Below are 7,856 nucleotides of genomic sequence, written 5' to 3'. Positions count from 1 at the left end.
ACATCTAGCTATTTTAAGAGCTTGGTACAATAAACGAGGAGAAATGGGTGACAAAACAAGTTCTTGGTGGTTATTGCACAATACTTCATTGTTTTATTCACAAATTGCAGTTGAAAACTCTCAGTAAAATGGAAGCAGGGAATCTGAAGCACTGAAGTTAACATTCCAGTTCTGACGGTGTTACTGGGATTTATGGGTGATCCAGACCAATCAGGGAACGTTAAGAAAATTGTTCTCTAAACCAAAATGCCAAAGTCTCAACATGGAGAACTCTTGGTATTCTCAATTTTGTTTTTGTTCTTTCGGAATTAATGAGTCATGTGCAGAAATAGGCAACTGGATGCAGAAGCATGGGAAATGGCCACAGGACTGGTTGCAGAGGCATTCAGGCTCAGGGAGTTACAATAATGGGAAGGGAGAGAGAAGAGGTGACTACTTCTTGCCAGGTTATGGGATTTGTGGCCAATAATTGCCAAGGGTCAGGAAGTTAGCAAAGCAGCTGGGGAGCAGTTCAACAAACACATTGCCTGCAAGGTGGAAAGAAGCATCTTAATCTGTACCTTGGAGACTCTTTTTTGGAGCAGTCAGACCTAACAACCTGACACTCCTGTTTGTCATAAGTGCATGTAAAGCTCTACATAGCAACAGTGAGGTATTGTGTGGTGCGTTTTGTGCTTTATGCTGACTGATGTGATTCAGTCTGTTGGAAGAACAGGTGACAGCAGTAATTCTTGCCGTATTGGACGTACCAGCACATGTATGTAATGGGTGAATAATCATAGTAAGGTTTGGGTTGGGAGGGACACCTTCCACTAGAGCAGGTTGCTCCAAGCCCTGTTCAGCCTGGCCTTGAACACTGCCAGGGATGGGGCAGCCACAGCTTCTCTGAGCACCCTGTGCCGGTGCCTCAGCACCCTCACAGGGGAGAATTTTATTGTCAGTCCTGAATTGGGGCAGATAATTTGTATTTATTTCCTCATTTGTGTATTTTTTGTAGTATTACTATTTTTTTAACTGAGACCTATTGGTCGGAGATCTCTGTGTTAGCAGTATTCTGTAACTTCATGGCATGTGTTCTGCTCAGCGATGGAAGCCTTGTCTGCTTCCTTCTGTCATGAAGGGATTCAGGAACACCATTTTTATAAGCTCCTGATTCTGTTTATGAACTGAAATAGCCTGTATAACTCATACTGTGTCTCTAAACACAGCTAGTTAAGTAGAGCCATACTTTAGTCATTTGTCTATTTTCTCTAGTTCTAGATCAGGGATCACATGCATAGTGACAGCACTGATCAAATACTGAAGTTTTGCAACAAGGTAAAAATAAGTCAACCTAAGTAACAAAGCTTAGTGTTACTTTATGCTGGTCTACAGTATGATACAATGAGCTCGGGTTGTATTGAGGGGAGTATTTAAATGCTGAGTTTAGCCGAACCTGACAGTTCATCTGTGGTTTTGTATAGCCTCAGTCCTAGGCCCAGGGTATGGAATGCAAGATAACACTTGCTCTTAAATGTACTGTGTTCCCAAATGCTTCGAAGAAGTGGCCACAAAAAGCTCGCCAGCGTTGCTACAGTTGCTACAGGCTAGTCCTAGACTGTGTGTAATGGGAAAGTGCACCAGATGACAACAGCCAGACATACTGGTTTACGTGTTGGGTCAGAAGAACTTCTGAGCGAGGGTGAGAGTGTGTGTGTAAAGGTGGTGGCCATGAGGTGAGATTTATTAAGGCAATACCGCTTTGTCATTTGGCCTGTATGGCTCTACCTCAAACCTGTAATGACATTTAGCCTTTGGTCTCGCTGTACTTACCAAAGTGTTTGGCTGTGGTGCTGCCTGGAACAGCAGAGGTATGACCCAGACAGATGATGAATGCTTTTTGGGAAAGCACAGGATGAACAGCAAGGTGTACATACACCATTGCTGCCGTTTACTCTCGGGCTGCTGTGCTTAGCTGCTGCAGTCCTCTAGATCTGAGGTGAATTCTCTAAACCAGAGAAGGAAAACAACCTGGGATAAACACTTTCTATCGCTTTCCTTCTACTGCTTTACATACACAAAATGAAACATCCATTTAAAAACCTGTCATACACCAGTGGCCTCGAAAAGGCCAGGAGCCACTTCAGCAGGTCTGTTGGGTTCCATGAGGAAGTGAGAGACCACCTTATGCAGAAAGAGTTCCTACCCCTTGTGCTAGCAGCTGGGTTACATCTGAGAGCTAACAGCAGATCTCTCACATTCAGATTAATAACCAAATTTATTTGACGAAACATGAATGAGGATCTTCCTTAACCAAGATCTGCAAAGCTTTCTTTAAACCAGTTCTTGCACAAGTTGGAACTTGATGATCTTAAGGTCCTTTCCATCCCTAACTATTCTATGATTCTAAGTGGCTGCAGTGCAGAAGGCTAGCAGTGCTTCCTGTGTAAAATAGTATTTAAGCTTAAAAAGCAGTTATTTTCCTTCTTTCCAACCTTTGATTTTTTTCAGTTTCTTCTTTTGTTTTGGTGGGGCTCTCCAACCACCAAGGTGTCTGATGCTTTGGGGATCAAGAGTAGAGAACTGTGGTCACCAAGACCCAGACCAATTGACTGTTCCAGCATCCCCATCTGTGATTCCACCCTTATCCTCCTCCCAGTACCTCACTGGGAGGAGGGCACATATTCTCTGCACAGCATCTCAAATACAGTAATTATGATCTGCCAGATTTTCCAGGCTGGATTTTCTCATGCCAACCCTGTCCCTAACACATGAAATAGAGCATCAGCAGCAAAGCAGCACAGGCACAAGTGAGAACCCTCCAAGATGCTTCTGTATCTCTGTCTTTCAAGATTTATCCCAAAGGAAAATACTGACAAATAACTCCCAAAGTTGCATAGATGTATCATAGGAGCTTGCACAGGTCTTTATATTAGCTTTAAATGAAGAACAAAACCCCACTTATAAACTCATTGGGGTAGAACAACAGATCAGTGCTGTGCAGAGAGCAGTCTTGCAGATCTCTAGATGGAGGAACCACAGGCTGCTTGGACGCCTCTCTTTTGCTGCTCCATTTTCACTCCTGTTCTCAGCACGATGATAACGAACCAAGCTTTTGCTGGTTTGGTATGTGGATCCAAGGTTATTTACAGCACTTTTTCAATGACTGTAAGCTGGCCCTCTCTGTATCACAGTAGAAACCTTTTAAACTCATGGAGATAAAAAGAACCTGAAGGATGGCTAAAGGTAACTGGTGTTCATACCCTATGTGACACTAGACTTTAATAATTCACAGTGGCTCCATATCTTATATGGGCTCTGAAAGCAGATACCCAACTCCCACAGCAGGGCAGGAAAGAGGAGCCACTGAATGCTGATTACTAAATCACTGTTGATGTGTGATTCTGCTACACCGGCAACACCGACCTTTACAAATGTGTAGTATCAAACCTCCCAACAAACACACAAAATGCCTTCATTGGGGAACATTCACCCGGCTGATGGCTTCATGTGCTCTGCTGGGATATTTTGGAATGACCTCGGGTGATGGCCACAGAATGGATGGCTTGGGCAGTAGCTGCTGTCTCCTGCTTCCACAGTCTAACATGTTTTCCTAATACTTCTATTTCTCTTCTTCTTGCTCTAGATGTCAGGTTGCACCATGGGAGCAGGATGTGATCGGTTTCACACTGAAAAATCCTACATGTCAAATCCCATGGTTACTTTACAGCTGAATTCCTCCTGGTTGAGGATCCTCTCTTCCATAAGGAGCTGCCAATTTGGATTCCTAGGTTCTAGCTTATAAGAAACAGGAAAAAAAGACCCCCAACAACAACAAAACAACCCCCAAGATTTTAACAGTGCTTCGAATACAACTCCAGTGTGACTGAAATATTTCAATAGTTCCACAGGGCATGAACACTTCTCACAGTTTTTCACCTTCCTTCAGAGCAATTAATGCACTTTAGATGAAGGTTAATTACAGGTAGCCAAGTTTCCCTTAGCAGAACACTGACTGCCCCACTGTTGCTCCTAGCCAGGTAGAGGGATGCTGCTCTGTACCCATTGTTCTCACTGGCTTTCTTTTCCCCCCTTGCATGGGGTGATGCACACGATAGTGCGCTGAATGCTCTGTTCTCCTTGACCAGAAGAGAAGGGGGAAAGGCAGAGATAATAGGTCCTAACCTGCATTTCATGTTCCAAAGCCTTTCCTCCTCGTGTATCAGTGCACATCTAACCAGTAAAGATGCCAGCTCGTCCCAGTGGACCATGACAGGGGAACATCTAGCAGACCTGCTGTGTCTTTAGAGCAGGTAAGGAAGGGTTATTTGCCAAGCTGAAGACTATCAAGGTGTGTCAAGGTGTGCTTCACAGGTTTACGACAACATAAGTCATAATTACAAGTGGCTAATGCCAAATCTGATTGAGTGATGGCAGCAGAGGTAACTGCAGCTGTTGCTGCACAGCCAGGGTAGCTGTGGCCCTCTGCAATGCAGCTGGCTCTCCCAGGGGTGTTTGATACCAGCACATTAGCTGCTAGCACTTCAAGGGAAAAGGTAGCAAAAATTAAGCTTCACTGAACCCCAGAATTCTAGTGCTGGGCTCACACTCACAATGGAACACAAAGTGCAGGGATCTTTTCTTGTTTCAAAATGAGACATCCTTTCAAAGTACAAATTTCCAGGTAGTCTTACACACAGTGTGTTGAATTTCCATCTACTAGAGGCTAGAAAGGAACCCATGCAGCAACCCACCTGAGGATTTCACAGAAAGGAAACAAGAACAATAGGTCTTCAAAATGTAGAGAGACAAAACCTCATGGAAGTTAACACCAGACTAGATATTGATATAGCTGAGAACATTCCCTGGAAAGGGAAGTTCATGCTGGGATAGAGCTACCGGATGTGGTGGGAATGTAGGAGGTCTGGTTTCAGTTCCTACCTCAGCCTGTGTGGGTACCCTTGGATAGAGCAGTTAATCTCAGTTTCCCATGTATGAAGATGAGGTTAATAAATGCCCTTCTTGCATCATTTTTTCATCTGGTCTGTTCCAGCGTTGGAGGACAGTGGGCGATTCGCGAGAGGATCTGTGAGAGATGATTAAACAACTTATATAAATCTATAAATAAGTTTATAAAGTCTATACCAGCACTGACAGATGCGGAACAGACAAGAGCAGCCACACACGCACAGACCAGGTCTGCCCAGTCCCAAGCAGATGTTGCAGGAGAGGATGGGTTTTAAGAGAGTCTGGTTCTTGAACTGCAGCACCAAGAGGTTCCTACCTCAGGTGGATGCAGATGATGAAGGGACAGACAGCTTGCTTCAGCCTGGGGAAGGGCTGAGCCCCAGTCCTCAGCCCATGCTTATCCCACGCCACACCAGCACTGGTGGGACAGGCCCCTCCTTGCTGATCACCCATGTGGTGCCTGCCGGCTGCACAAGGCAGAGCAGACGGAAAGGCATGCTCAAACGCCAGCACTTTTAAAAGATATGACAGAAGCCATGTTTTACTATTCCCTACACTCCGGGGTGTTAGTGCATCCTGGATGGTACCACACAGACAGTTCAGCTCTCCAAAGCCAGAGAATCCTGGGCTCTTTGCTGCAGAATTTGGGGCCACTTGAGCCGGTGGTTATCCCTGTGTTAATCAAACAGCAGCTGTGCAGCCCAGTCCGGAGGCTGACCATACAGCCTAACCCACCAACAGCACCCAAGCTAGCTTAGGCACCTGGGAGCATCCCCCCACTTGCCCTCACTCTACCTTGCCATTCACAGAGGAAGGGGGAGCAAAAGCTGCAGCCATGGGCCCATGGGGACCCAGCAGCTCCTTCCCCTGCTCTGGTACAGAGCAAAACCCGCTGACCTGACCTTACCTGAGACAGCCACGCTGTGAGCCCAGCTGTGAGCTCCAGCGGCTGCCTGGCAGGTAGGACTGGCAGTAACTGGCACTGTGCTTGGGTTATGGGAAGGGGAAGTGTTCAGAAAGCTGGAACTGAGGTCACTGTATTCTGTTTGAGTCCCGTGGGAAGAAGATGCTACTTGTGCTCCCGACCCTGGTTGTGCTCCTGACTCTGGTTCCTTTTAAACGGCTGGAGGAGTCCAGAAGTGAGTGAACAAATAAAGAAACGATTTGCTCCTTGTGAGGTCCCCGGTGTCCACCTCTGACAGGGGAGCACAAAGGAGGAGCCACCCCAGCATCTGTGTCTGCTTCTGCCTCCCACCGGCCAGCCCCTATCCCTCTGTGCTTAACCCCCTCCTTGCCACATGCCACCTGCCCATGCCTTCCAGACTGCTACCTTTCTCTTTTTCTTTCTTTTCCTTTTCCTTTTTTTTCTTTCTCTCTCTTTTTCTTTTCCTATCTAATTCCTTCCCTTCCATTTATGTTTCTCTTCCGTTTATCCTTCCCTTCCTTTCCCTCCCCTTTATCCTTCCCTTCCCATTCCCTTTATCCTTCCTTTCCCTTCCTTTTCCCCTTTCCGTTTTCCTTTGCCTTTGCCTTCCCCTCTCCTCTCCTTTTCCTTCTTTTCTTTTCCCTTCCTATTTTATTTTCTATAAAGATTTCCTGCATTGCAGCTGTGAGGAAGACTCAGCGGAGCCTTCATCCAAGGAACAACCATGCTGCAGCGCAGCGCTGTCTCCACGCCAGCCAGCACAAAGGGTGAGCTCAGGGACCTCGGGCCCCACACCTGGCTGCTCCCCCGGCTTTGTTGCCAGCCCCTCTGGGCTGTGTCCAGGTAAAACACCAGATGATGGTTTGGCATCTGCTGCGTGTGCCTCCCGAGGAGCTAGGAACAACACAGTATCTTCCTGGGTCCCCGTGTGCATCTCAGCTGTCTTCAAAAGCAGAAAAGCAGAGGTCGGGCTGTGTTCAGAGAGGACAAGTGAAATCCTGAACCCTGCCTGGGGAAGAGATGGGAACAGTGAATCCAGGAGGCTGAGTCCCAGCTAGGATGTGTTAAAACATCAAACTGGGGAAACTTGGGAAGAAATCATTCTACCTGAGTTCCCAAACTGCGAAAAGAAGCAGTGTCTCCAGGAAACAGTAGATTCTAGCTACTCACAGAGAGGAAATCTTCTTCACCTGTTGGAACAGCGCAACAGGAATGCAAGGACTAGCAACTGCCTGCTCCTTCATCATCTTCTTTGTGACTGTTCCAAGTCTCCTTTGGCTAAGGATATCATTAGTCAATTTAATTAACTAATGGAGGCAGGTAACTGGGAAATTGCTAGACCTATGAAGGACATGCCTGGCTTTAAGATGGACTCCCCACAGTGGGCAGATCCCTGTTTCATCATCTCCTCCTTCAGCTTCTTCAAAATGTTTTTTTTTGGTGGGTAATGTACAGTTCTCCCTTGCTACTGTCCTTGCCACAGCCACTAGAGTCCCCTTCTCTGGGGTATTGCCAGCGGTGTGGGAAATTGATAGAATGGACGAAGCACCTCTAATGCATAGAAGGAGAAAGTAAGCAAAAATAATAAGAATTAAGTAGATAACAGGGCTGGAGTCCTCAGGGTGGGGGAAGTGTGGAGGAACAAGCTAAAGGAAGACTTAGCTAAAGTTTGCTGTAAAATGAGCAGGTCAAAACTTTTCTAAAAGCAAAAGCTTTGTTTTCTAACCATGGACCTATCCCCCTGCATGGGATCCTGAGCCCAAACCCCATGGAGGAATGAGCAAAATTGCTGATGGTTTTGCACTAACTTGCCTGAGAATACGGGGATTCTCATGCAGAAATGCATCTTTGAGGGGATGGAGAGCATTAACATCAGCTTTGGAGCTTATCAGGAAGGAAAGCCAAGGCAGAAGAAGGTTTTTTAATGAGATGGGCACCCAGAGATCTGGAGGAGGCAGATCTTCAGGCATCCTTCAGGCATTGT

Source organism: Pezoporus flaviventris, unplaced genomic scaffold (assembly GCF_033815535.1).
Source record: "Pezoporus flaviventris isolate CSIRO_AGI_PZ_B2104156 unplaced genomic scaffold, CSIRO_AGI_Pfla_v1 ptg000037l, whole genome shotgun sequence".
In the NCBI taxonomy this organism is placed as follows: Eukaryota; Metazoa; Chordata; class Aves; order Psittaciformes; family Psittacidae; genus Pezoporus; species Pezoporus flaviventris.
The sequence above is the reverse complement of the archived record's forward strand: the minus strand, read 5'-3'. Positions refer to the sequence as shown.